The sequence below is a fragment of the Triticum aestivum genome, chromosome 5A (assembly GCF_018294505.1).
Source record: "Triticum aestivum cultivar Chinese Spring chromosome 5A, IWGSC CS RefSeq v2.1, whole genome shotgun sequence".
Taxonomy (NCBI): Eukaryota; Viridiplantae; Streptophyta; class Magnoliopsida; order Poales; family Poaceae; genus Triticum; species Triticum aestivum.
In genome coordinates, this window is record NC_057806.1 from 122,413,997 (window position 1) to 122,426,993 (window position 12,997).

The following is a 12,997-nucleotide window of genomic DNA, read 5'->3' on the forward strand; positions in this document are numbered from 1 at the left end:
GGTTGCACAACCGCTTGACTCAGCTAGGAGTTAATCTCCTGGATGACGCGGTCATTGACAGAATCCTTCAGTCGCTTCCACGGAGCTATAAGAGCTTTGTGATGAACTTCAATATGCAGGGGATGGAAAAGACCATTCCTGAGGTATATTCAATGCTGAAATCAGCGGAGGTGGAGATCAAAAAGGAACATCAAGTGTTGATGGTGAATAAAACCACTAAGTTTAAGAAAGGAAAGGGTAAGAAGAACTTCAAGAAGGATGGCAAGGGGGTTGCCGCGCCCGGTAAGCAAGCTGCCGGGAAGAAGCCAAAGAATGGACCCAAGCCCGAGACTGGGTGTTTTTATTGCAAGGGAAGTGGTCACTGGAAGCAGAACTGCCCCAAATACTTAGCGGACAAGAAAGCCGGCAACACTAAAGGTATATGTGATATACATGTAATTGATGTGTACCTTACCAGTACTCGTAGTAGCTCCTGGGTATTTGATACCGGTGCGGTTGCTCACATTTGTAACTCAAAGCAGGAGCTGCGGAATAAGCGGAGACTGGTGGAGGACGAGGTGACGATGCGCGTCGGGAATGGTTCCAAGGTCGATGTGATCGCCGTCGGCATGCTACCTCTACATTTACCTATGGGATTAGTTTTAAACCTCAATAATTGTTATTTAGTGCCAGCTTTGAGCATGAACATTATATCAGGATCTCGTTTAATTCAAGATGGCTACTCATTTAAATCCGAGAATAATGGTTGTTCTATTTATATGAGAGATATGTTTTATGGTCATGCCCCGCTGGTGAATGGTTTATTCTTAATGAATCTCGACCGTAATGTTACACATATTCATAGTGTGAATACCAAAAGATGTAAGGTTGATAATGATAGTCCCACATACTTGTGGCACTGCTGCCTTGGTCACATAGGTGTCAAACACATGAAGAAGCTCCATGCAGATGGACTTTTGGAGTCTCTTGATTACGAATAATTTGACACGTGCGAACCATGCCTCATGGGTAAAATGACCAAAACTCCATTCTTAGGAACAATGGAGCGAGCAACCAACTTATTAGAAATCATACATACTGATGTGTGCGGTCCAATGAGTGTTGAGGCTCACGGTGGCTATCATTATGTTCTCACCCTCACTGATGACTTGAGTAGATATGGGTATGTCTACTTAATGAAACACAAGTCTGAGACCTTTGAAAAGTTCAAGGAATTTCAGAGTGAGGTTGAGAATCAACGTGACAGGAAAATCAAGTTCTTGCGATTAGATCGTGGGGGAGAATACTTGAGTCACGAATTTGGCACGCACTTAAGGAAATGTGGAATAGTTTCACAACTCACGCCGCCTGGAACACCTCAGCGTAATGGTGTGTCCGAACGTCGTAATCGCACTCTATTGGATATGGTGCGATCTATGATGTCTCTTACCGATCTACCGCTGTCATTTTGGGGCTATGCTTTAGAGACTGCCGCATTCACTTTAAAGGGAAAATTTTGTTTTTGCCACTCTAGATTTTATCAATTTTTCTTATGCCACTCTAGATTTTGACATTTCAGTTTTGCCACTCTTAGCTTTTGACAATTATCACAATTGCCATTCTGTGGCAAAACCAAAATAAATTAGAGTGGCAATTGTGATACATTGTCAAAATCTAGAGTGGCAAAAGTGAAATAAAATTAATTTGCTATTGCCACATAATGGCAATTATGATATTTTTCAAAAGCTAAGAGTGGCAATACTGAAATGTCAAAATCTAGAGTGGCATAAGGAAAATTGGCAAAAACCTAGACTGGCAAAAACAAAATTTTCCCCACTTTAAATAGGGCTCCGTCGAAATCTGTTGAGACGACACCGTATGAATTATGGTTTGGGAAGAAACCTAAGCTGTCGTTTCTAAAAGTTTGGGGATGAGATGCTTATGTCAAGAAACTTCAACCTGAAAAGCTTGAACCCAAGTCGGAAAAATGCGTCTTCATAGGATACCCTAAAGAAACTATTGGGTATACCTTCTACCTCAGATCCAAAGGCAAGATCTTTGTTGCCAAGAATGGATCCTTTCTAGAGGAAGAGTTTATCTCGAAAGAAGTGAGTGGGAGGAAAGTAGAAATTGATGAAGTATTACCTCTTGAACCGGAAAGTGGCGCAACTCAGGAAAATGTTCCTAAGGTGCCTGCACCGACTAGAGAGGAAGTTAATGATGATGATCATGAAACTTTAGATCAAGTTGCTACTGAACTTTGTAGGTCCACAAGGACACGTTCCGCACCAGAGTGGTACGGCAACCCTGTCTTGGAAATCATGTTGTTAGACAACGGTGAACCTTCGAACTATGAGGAAGCGATGGCGGGCCCAGATTCCGACAAATGGCTAGAAGCCATGAAATCCGAGATAGGATCCATGTATGAAAATGAAGTATGGACTTTGACTGACTTGCCCGATGATCGGCGAGCCATAGAAAATAAATGGATCTTTAAAAAGAAGACAGACGCAGATGGCAATGTGACCATCTACAAGGCTCGAATCGTCGCTAAGGGTTATCGACAAGTTCAAGGGGTTGACTACAATGAGACTTTCTCACCCGTAGCGAAGCTAAAGTCCGTCCGAATCATGTTAGCAATTGCCGCATTCTATTATTATGAGATATGGCAAATGGACGTCAAAACGGCATTCCTTAACGGCTTTCTTAAGGAAGAATTGTATATGATGCAGCTGGAAGGTTTTGTCGATCCTAAGAATGCTAACAAGGTGTGCAAGCTCCAACGCTCAATCTATGAGCTGGTGCAAGCATCTCAGAGTTGGAACATTCGATTTGATGAGATGATCAAAGCGTTTGGGTTTACACAGACTTATGGAGAAGCCTGTGTTTACAAGAAAGTGAGTGGGAGCTCCGTAGCATTTCTCATATTATATGTGGATGACATACTGTTGATGGGAAATGATATAGAATTCTTGGAAAGCATAAAGGCCTACTTGAACAAGTGTTTTTCAATGAAGGACCTTGGAGAAGCTGCTTATATATTAGGCATCAAAATCTATAGAGATAGATCGAGACGCCTCATTGGTCTTTCACAAAGTACGTACCTTGACAAGATATTGAAGAAGTTCAATATGGATCAGTCCAAGAAGGGGTTCTTGCCTATATTGCAAGGTGTGCAATTGAGCACGGCTCAATGCCCGACGACGGCAGAAGATAGAGAAAAGATGAGTGTCGTCCCCTATGCCTCGGCCATAGGGTCTATTATGTATGCCATGCTTTGTACCAGACCTGATGTAAACCTTGCCGTAAGTTTGGTAGAAAGGTACCAAAGTAATCCCGGCATGGAACACTGGACAGCGGTCAAGAATATCCTGAAGTACCGAAGAGGACTAAGGATATGTTTCTCGTTTATGGAGGTGATGAAGAGCTCGTCGTAAAGGGTTACGTCGATGCTAGCTTCGACACAGATCTGGATGACTCTAAGTCACAAACCGGATACGTGTATATTTTGAATGGTGGGGCAGTAAGCTGGTGCAGTTGCAAGCAAAGCGTTGTGGCAGGATCTACATGTGAAGCAGAGTACATGGCAGCCTCGGAGGCAGCACAAGAAGCAATCTGGGTGAAGGAGTTCATTACCGACCTAGGAGTCATTTCCAATGCGTCGGGCCCGATGACTCTCTTCTGTGACAACACTGGAGCTATTGCCCTTGCCAAGGAGCCCAGGTTTCACAGGAAGACCAGGCATATCAAGCGTCGCTTCAACTCCATTCATGAAAGTGTTCAAAATGGAGACATAGATATTTGTAAAGTACATACGGACCTGAATGTAGCAGATCCGTTTACTAAACCTCTCCCTAGAGCAAAACATGATCAACACCAGAACTCTATTGGTGTTCGATTAATCACAATGTAACTAGATTATTGACTCTAGTGCAAGTGGGAGACTATTGGAAATATGCCCTAGAAGCAATAATAAAATGGTTATTATTATATTTCCTTGTTCATGATAATTGTCTATTGTTCATGCTATAATTGTGTTATCCGGAAATCGTAATACATGTGTGAATACATAGACCACAACACGTCCCTAGTGAGCCTCTAGTTGACTAGCTCGTTGATCAAAAAATAGTCATGGTTTCCTGACTATGGACATTAGATGTCATTGATGATGGGATCACATCATTAGGAGAATGATGTGATGGACAAGACCCAATCCTAAGCATAGCTCAAAGATCGTGTAGTTCGTTTGCTAGAGCTTTTCCGAATGTCAAGTATCATTTCCTTAGACCATGAGATTGTGCAACTCCCGGATACCGTAGGAGTGCTTTGGGTGTGCCAAACGTCACAACGTAACTGGGTGACTATAAAGGTGCACTACGGGTATCTTCGAAAGTGTCTGTTGGGTTGGCACGAATCGAGACTGGGATTTGTCACTCCGTATGACGGAGAGGTATCTCTGGGCCCACTCGGTAATGCATCATCATAATGAGCTCAGTGTGACCAAGTGGTTGATCACGGGATCATGCATTATGGTAGGACTAAAGTGACTTGTCGGTAACGAGATTGAACGAGGTATTGGGATACCGACGATCGAGTCTCGGGCAAGTAACGTACCGATTGACAAAGGGAATTGTATACGGGATTGATTGAATCCTCGACATCGTGGTTCATTTGATGAGATCATCGAGGAGCATGTGGGAGCCAACATGGGTATCTAGATCCCGCTGTTGGTTATTGACCGGAGAGTCGTCTCGGTCATGTCTGCGTGTCTCTCGAACCCGTAGGGTCTACACACTTAAGGTTCAGTGACGCTAGGGTTGTTGAGATATTAGTATGCGGTAACCCGAAAGTTGTTCGAAGTCCCGGGTGAGATCCCGGACGTCACGAGGAGTTCCGGAATGGTCCGGAGGTGAAGAATTGTATATAGGAAGTCCAGTTTTGGCCACCGAGAAAGTTTTGGGGGTTACCGGTATTGTACCGGGACCACCGGAAGGGTCCCAGGGGTCCACCGGGTGGGGCCACCTATCCCGGAGGGCCCTATGGGCTGAAGTGGGAGGGGAACCTTCCCCTGATGGGCTGGTGCGCCCCCCTTGGGCCTCCCCCTACGCCTAGGGTTGGAAACCCTAGGGGTGGGGGGCACCCCACTTGGCTTGGGGGGCAAGCCACCCCCCTTGGCCGCCGCCCCCCCTTCTAGATGGGATCTAGAGGGGCCGGCGCCCCCTTGGACCCCTATATAAAGAGGGGGGAGGGAGGGCTGCGCACCCGAGCCCCTGGCGCCTCCCTCTCCCTCCCGTGACACCTCTCCCTCTCGCTGAGCTTGGCGAAGCCTTACCGAGATCACCGTTGTTTCCACCACCACGCCGTCGTGCTGCTGGATCTCCATCAACCTCTCCTTCCCCCTTGTTGGATCAACAAGGAGGATACATCTTCCCAACCGTACGTGTGTTGAACACGGAGGTGTCGTCCGTTCGGCGCTCGGTCATCGGTGATTTGGATCACGACGAGTACGACTCCATCAACCCCGTTCTCTTGGACGCTTCCGCTCGTGATCTACAAGGGTATGTAGATGCACTCCTCTTTCCCTCGTTGCTAGATAACTCCATAGATTGATCTTGGTGATGCGTAGAAATTTTTTAAATTCTTCTACGTTACCCAACAATTATCTCATCTCTAGAGCTCACAAACACGGGTGAAATGGATAGAAAAGTATCTTTTGCAAACAAAAGCATTCAACTGTTCAACCTGCATCCAAAACTTGTGAAGAAATAGCTCTTATTGTGCTTTGCAGGAAATGATCTTCAAGAATTAGTTTTTGAGTATCCATTGTTATACATGTTGGCTACAGATGACATGGCACTTTCTTATAGTCAACAATTGGCTATACTATTTAAGTGTTAACCATGCCCTTATACACCTAGATGGAGGGATTAAATCAGGATGACTTGGAAGGGGGCAGAGGATATGTAACAAATGGTTCATCATAAGTCTTTCACCAGTACTATAGTAAAAATTCATACATGGAAGATTCTAGACTAAACCATAAATGGATACACTTCTATTCATGCACGATACTCCAATAGAGCAAGATCATGCATGGAAGTCTCCACATGCTTAGACAGCGGATTACATTGAGAAAAGACTAATGATCAACATTTAACTTAGTAATGCAGATGTCCAGGTGAACCTCCTTGGAGTCCCCATGCACATTGTTGGGGGTGAAATAATACCATGCGTCTTCCATGTCCACATCGGTGGGAAGTTCCCAGCTCGGCACAGTCCATGTCAGCTTGACGTAGCCAGTGTCGCCGTCCACGTACCTCCGAGGGGTAGTAATAGTGAGCACGCACCCATATATTGGCCCCGTGTCAGTGTCAGCATCAGTGGCGTCTCCCCTGACGCACACTACAGAGATGTGGCGGCGGCCTGCGCGGGCCTCGCCGGTGGCCACGATCAAGAGGAAGACGCTGCCGTCCTTGTCAGTGTCAAAACCGGCGGATCTCGGGTAGGGGGTCCCGAACTGTGCGTCTAGGCCGGATGGTAACAGGAGGCAAGGGACACAAAGTTTTACCCAGGTTCGGGCCCTCTCGATGGAGGTAAAACCCTACGTCCTGCTTGATTAATATTGATGATATGGGTAGTACAAGAGTAGATCTACCACGAGATCAGAGAGGCTAAACCCTAGAAGCTAGCCTATGGTATGATTGTTGATGTGTATGTTGTCCTATGGACTAAAACCCCCTGGTTTATATAGACACCGGAGAGGGTTAGGGTTACATAGAGTCAGTTACAATGGTAGGAGATCTGAACATCCTTATCGCCAAGCTTGCCTTCCACGCCAAGGAAAGTCCCTTCCGGACACGGGACGGAGTCTTCAATCTTGCATCTTCATACTCCAGGAGTCCGGCTGAAGGTATAGTTCGGCTATCCGAACACCCCCTAATCTAGGACTCCCTCAGTAGCCCCTGAACCAGGCTTCAATGACGACGAGTCCGGCGCGCAGTTTGTCTTCGACATTGCAAGGTGGGTTCCTCCTCCAAGTACTTCATAGAAGATTTTGAACACAAAGATAGTGTCCGGCTCTACAAAATAAGTTTCCACATATTGCCATAGAGAGAATAATATTTACACAAATCTAATCTGCTGACGTATTCCATAGCGTGACACACCACGACCAAGCCTTTATCCGAGTCGTTTCAGTATCCCACCTCAGCGCGTTATGCGAGGCGGTTTCCTTGGCACGTCTTGTCAAAGCAGAGATCGTGTCCCCTTATTCCGGGATTCTCATCAATACGGGCATGGGTAACCCAACCGCTTCTAGGACTCTTAGATCATAGGCAAGTCCAAATGGAAACGGAGAGGACGCTCAATATCCACCCTCTTTATAAAGGGACGAGGCCTTTTATTTTCCCTCCCGTGCTCAATCGAATCCTTCCCCCACCTCAAGCTCAAACGCCCAAAGTTCAGGTCAGGTGCTCCGAACCTTCAGTCATGTCCAGATCTAGCCTTCAAGGCCGATGGGTGCCTTCTTCCGTCACGGAAGAAGACGTCAAAAAGTTGAGGGAGGCCAGATATCTGACCGCCGAGATTCTGCATCGGCTGCCTCCCCGGGGGCAGGTCGTCCCCTCCCCCGAACCCAACGAGAGCGTCGTGTTTGTCTCCCACTTCATCCGAGGTCTAGGCCTTGCATTGGATCCTTTTGTCAGGGGCTTGATGTTTTACTACGGGCTAGATTTCCATGATCTAGCTCCAGACTCCTTTCTTCATATCATGACATTTATTGTTGTGTGCGAGGCCTTCCTCCGGGTTACCCCTCACTTTGGCCAATGGCTTAAGACCTTTGAAGTAAAATCGAGGATGATCGAGGGGCAACATGCGGAGTGTGGAGGCGCCTCAGTACACAAGATGACGGGAGCTGCATGGCCCAAAGGTTCCATTCCAGAGGTGTCTGAATTGTGGCAACAGGAGTGGTTCTACATCACGGCTCCTAGAAGTGCCAAGTGGGCGGCCGCCCCTGTCTTTCGCCCAGGCCCTCCACCATCGCTGATGTCATGGATTAGCAGAGGATTGAGCTGGGGTCCGGCCAAGGACGTGCCTATACTGCAAAGCCGCATTCAAGATCTCTTTAATGGAGATTTCAGTTTGGTCGCGGTAACACAAGTTATGCTGGTTCGTCAAGTCCAGCCTTGCAAACGCCGACCTCTTCGCTTGTGGGAGTTCAATCCCGAGGGACCGCGCGCCATTCGAAATTTCCTCGGCCTGACGCACGAGGAGATGTACAAGTTGTTCTTCAGACCTCAAGTGGAGTGTCCGGAAATTACCGAGGACGTGGGCCTGAGTAGCAACCGTGCCACCGAGCAGGTAAGGCATCTTCTGACCGAGCGTACTACCTCTCCTTTGATGCGAAGTTATTTCTGAGAGTTTGCTTTTTGACCAGGACTGGCTAACGAAGGCAAAGTTTATTCGGTGCTTGGCCCCCCTCCCTGAGGGTTTGGAAAATCCGATATTGGAAAAGATGCTCCAGACCGCACCTTGCCCAGAGCCCTTGAAGGAAAATGCGGGCCGTCGTGGGCCCCAAGTGCTGGCCACTCCAGCCGAGGGAGCGAGCGTCTTCACGAAGGAAGACGACCAGAAGAGGAAAAGGATTGTGTCTGGGGATTCGGAAGCCGAAGCTTCGAAACGGGAGAAGAAGTCTCCCACAAAGGGTCCTACCCCGGGGGGTCCGGTTGCCGCACAAAGTCCTCTGGGGGATCAATTCTCCCACGAGTCGTAAGTGACCCAAAATACCTTAATAGTACAGATATGTCGTCTTTTCTTCTAAGAAGATAACCACTACATGTATCTTTGCAGTTCGGGCCTTAGCCCCTCTCAAATGAGCTCGTCTTCGGGGGATCTTCTTCCAGAGATGATGGAGAGTGAAACGCCTCCTCCGGACTCCTCCGCTCCGGAAGGGGCGACCCTGAAGTGTCATCGCGGAGGGCCTCTTCGAGTCCGACGAGGCCAGAAGATAATCTCGTCGACCCCCAAAGTTCCCAGTGTCCGGCTCCCGAAGAGAGCAGACAAACGAGTCCGGCACCGTCTAGTGTGCGGTCGGATGTTCTGAGGGAGCTGGTGGGGCAAGTGGCCATCTCAGATGAACACTGTGTGCTGATGAGTATGGTGATGGAGAGAATCTTGTCCGCTGAAAGCGGATTGCATAAAGCTTTTATGAGTCTACTGACAGGTTTTGAGGTACGTAAAATAATGTATGATAGTCCTGCACATGCTAAGTGTGCCCTGTGTAGATAGTAGCCCCTGAGACTCTGGTTGTCGTTGGGAACGACGACGATCAGAGGATCATAATCCCAGGTAGTAACCATACTGTTTGTATGAGCAGGTGATGGAAGCTCCGGTGGCTAGCCGGACTAGCGAGTTTACCCATTTAAAACGGCAGTTGGATGCGGCAGACACCGACATCGAGCTTGTTAACAAAAGGCTTGACGAGCCGTAGGGTAGGTGTTATTATCTGGTAAACGCCGCATAGTAAGAGCAGCATGAAGCTAGTATATTTAACATGTTATTACTGCAGATGGAGCTGCCACTGTTGAAACCTTGCGGGTGGAACTTGCCCGAGCCAAGGAACAAGCAAGATTAGGTAATGCGGCTGCTTTGAAGGCAGCCGAAGAGTTGCGAGCCGAGAAGGCCGCGCATGGTGAGAGCCGGGATAAGATGGCTAATATGGCCGTAGAATTAAAAGCCGCCGTCGACCGTTGCCGGGCTCTTGAAAAGGAAAACCAGGCGAAGGCATCGGACCTTGAGAAGGTTGCTGCAACGGGAAAAGACCTCCGCTCTGCTATGAGGGCAAAGAAGGAGGAGCTGCAGGAAGCTGGGGATATTGTAGCTGGGAAATCCTTTATGCTGCAGAGTAAGTTTGGAGATCCACGGTATGCCCCTCTGGATCGGCTGTGGAGTTCGGAGGATGCGTATATGGATTTGGCGGCGAGCGCTGCTGATGCGGCCAAGTACTTCAAGGGTCAGACAGACCGTGAAGTGGACCAGCTGTTTTGGACACAATTCCATTCTCCCGAGCGTCCACTTTCGTTGTCTGACCAACTAGCCGAATGGGCCGAACTAAATAGGTTGTCCGGACTCGCCATGAGGTCTGTTGTGGATCAGCTATGGCCGGAAAGGCTAAAACCGAACAGCTATTTTGGCTTGGTGCAGCAGTTCCTTGACGTGGTGCCACGCATTAATGCGATGAAGAGGTCGGCGTGTATAGAAGGCGCACGAATGGCCTTTGCCCGTGCTAAAGCATACTGGGCGGAGATGGATGCTACCACTGTTGCAGCGCAGGATTCGGCGATAGGTCGAAGGGCTGCTGAGCACTACTTTGAGGAAGTTCTTGAGGGTGCTCGTTTGATAGAGACCCAGTGCTCAAAAAATATTATGTTTGAGTGACATGTAATCTCATTGTAAGCGAAATGCTTTTATAAATTTTCATAAGGCTACTTTTATACTTTTGCCTGAAAGTAATGTGATGCCTCCTGGGCGGCCGTTTATGTATACATGTGTATAACCTGAAAGATTGCAGTCGTCGGCTTCAACCCCCACGCATATAATGCGGAGGTGTTCACAGAAACACGCGTTCACACTTAACCCAACGTCTTGGTCCTATTAAGGAGGTGATAGCGGAGCGAGCGAGGCAACCGGACTATAATGCTTTAACACTTTCACTTAGCCATAGGAGTTTGACAGTGGGGCTACTAGATAGCCCCTGGTGGCTCCGCACTCTCCCGATCCTGGGGTGCGTATATGCCTGGCCGGAAAGCGGCCCTTCGTTAAGGCGGAGGAATTCTAACATTCCCATGGGTCATCGAGTGGTTGACCAGTCTCGCGCTAGATCATGACAGTCAGTTTTCGGCTTTCTCTACTAAGGTGCTCGTCCAGATGAACCAGGGCACAATCGCAGTAGTTCTGCTGGTGCTACCTTAGCCGGTAAAGCGGAACGTAAGGCACCAAAACACAGGAGCCGGGCAAACCCAACATTTGACCAAAGACAATGATTCGGAGCTGATGCATATAGGGCCAAACTCGCGACGCCGAACACTCCCTAAGGTATTCGGTCTTTGTGCTATAAACCGGGCCTAAATAATGGCCTTCGTAAGAAGCCCCTTATGTCCAGGTACGTGCATTGGTCTGGCATGGCCACATGCCAAGACGTCAGCATCCTTCTCAACGGTGGATATGTATCAACAAGAGACAGTAAAAAAGGTTTACGCAGGGTCTTAATCTAAAAAGAATCCTTGGAGCGGGTCCCTGCTACACGTCTGCGCCTGTATCTCCATTGTGCCGCATCCTGGACGGGTGTGGCACAATGATCATCTGTAAAAGAGAGGAATTTAGGTGAAAAAGGTTGTCGTGCAAAAAAGATAATTAAAGAAACTACGCATAATTTAAAATGAGGAGGAATGGCCACATGTCTGCGCGCGTTGAGCCCCTTGTGAATAAGGGTGTGACCATTTATTTGGTATAAGTAGCGGCGCCGGACTCCATTAGTTGTATCTGAGGTCTTGACGACCTATGGGGCGCTTTGGCTAGTCCGGGCGCCTTTAGTGTGTGGCTGCCAAGGCAGCCTCACTCTCTTCGGCGCGCAGAGATCGCTTGATATTTCCGTGCACTGAAATGATGCCGCGTGGACCAGGCATCTTGAGTGTGAGGGAGGCGTAGTGTGGTATTGCATTAAAGCGAGCGAAAGCTTCGCGCCCGAGTAGTGCTTGTTAGCCACTTTGAAACGGAGTGATGTGGAAGGTTAAATGCTCGCTACGGAAGTTATCGGGGGAGCCGAATATAACTTGTAGTAGGAGGGAGCCCGTACAACGAGCCCCTGAGCCTGGCGTTACTCCTTTGAAGGTAGTATTGCTATGGCGAATTTGTGTTGGGTCTAACCCCATCCGCGGATTGTATCCTGGTATATTAGGTTTAGGCTGCTGCCGCCGTCCATCAAGACTCATGTGAAGTGATATCCGCCAATTACTGGGTCTAATACCAAGGCAGCCCATCCTGCGTGTCGGATACTTGCTGAGTAATCACGATGGTCGAAAATGATCGGTTGAGACGACCATTGGCAGGACTTCGCGGTGACAGGCACTTGGGTATATTTTCCTGGGGGTGTCGCATTGTTTTTTTCCTTGATCGTGTGTAGTACGTTTACTGTTTTGACCTCTGGTGGGAATTTCTTTTGTTCCCCGGTGTCCTGCTTGGGAGGCTCGTCCTCGTCTTCACTTGGTGTATCCTCCCCCTTGTGTACGGCGTTGAGCTTGCCGGACTGCTTGAAGACACAACATTCTCTGTGGGTATGATTAGCGGGCTTGCTAGGGGTACTATGTATCTGACATACCTGGTCCAGAATTTTGTTGAGGCTGGATGGTTCATCCCTGGTGCCTTTAGTGGGCGGCTTTTGACCTGGCCGGGAGCTTTTGAATCCGGCATTTACTGTCTTGCCCTTCGTGCTGTCTTCTTTATTCCGGCGTTTGCTATTGCTGTTGCGTCATGATTTCCCGTTTCCATCTCTAACTTCAGATGTACTAGGGTCGCTGGTGCTGCATCTGGCTAGCCAGCTATCCTCACCCGCGCAAAAGTGGGTCATGAGGTTTGTTAATGTGGCCATCGTTCTTGGCTTATTTTAGCCGAGGTGTTTGGCGAGCCATTCGTCACGTACGCTATGCTTGAAAGCTGCCAAGGCTTCGGCGTCCGGACAGTCAACAATCTGGTTCTTTTTATTGAGAAACCTGTTCCAAAGCTTTCGGGCTGACTCTCCAGGCTGTTGAGTTATATGACTCAAATCGTCCGCATCCGGAGGTCGGACATAAGTTCCTTGAAAATTTGCCCGGAAGGCGTCTTTGAGCTCTTCCCAACTTCCAATGGAGTTTTCGGGGAGGCCTTTGAGCCAGTGACGAACTGGCCCTTTGAGCTTGAGGGGTAAGTATTTGATGGCGTGGAGATCATCTCCTCAAGCCATATGGATATGAAGGATATAGTCCTC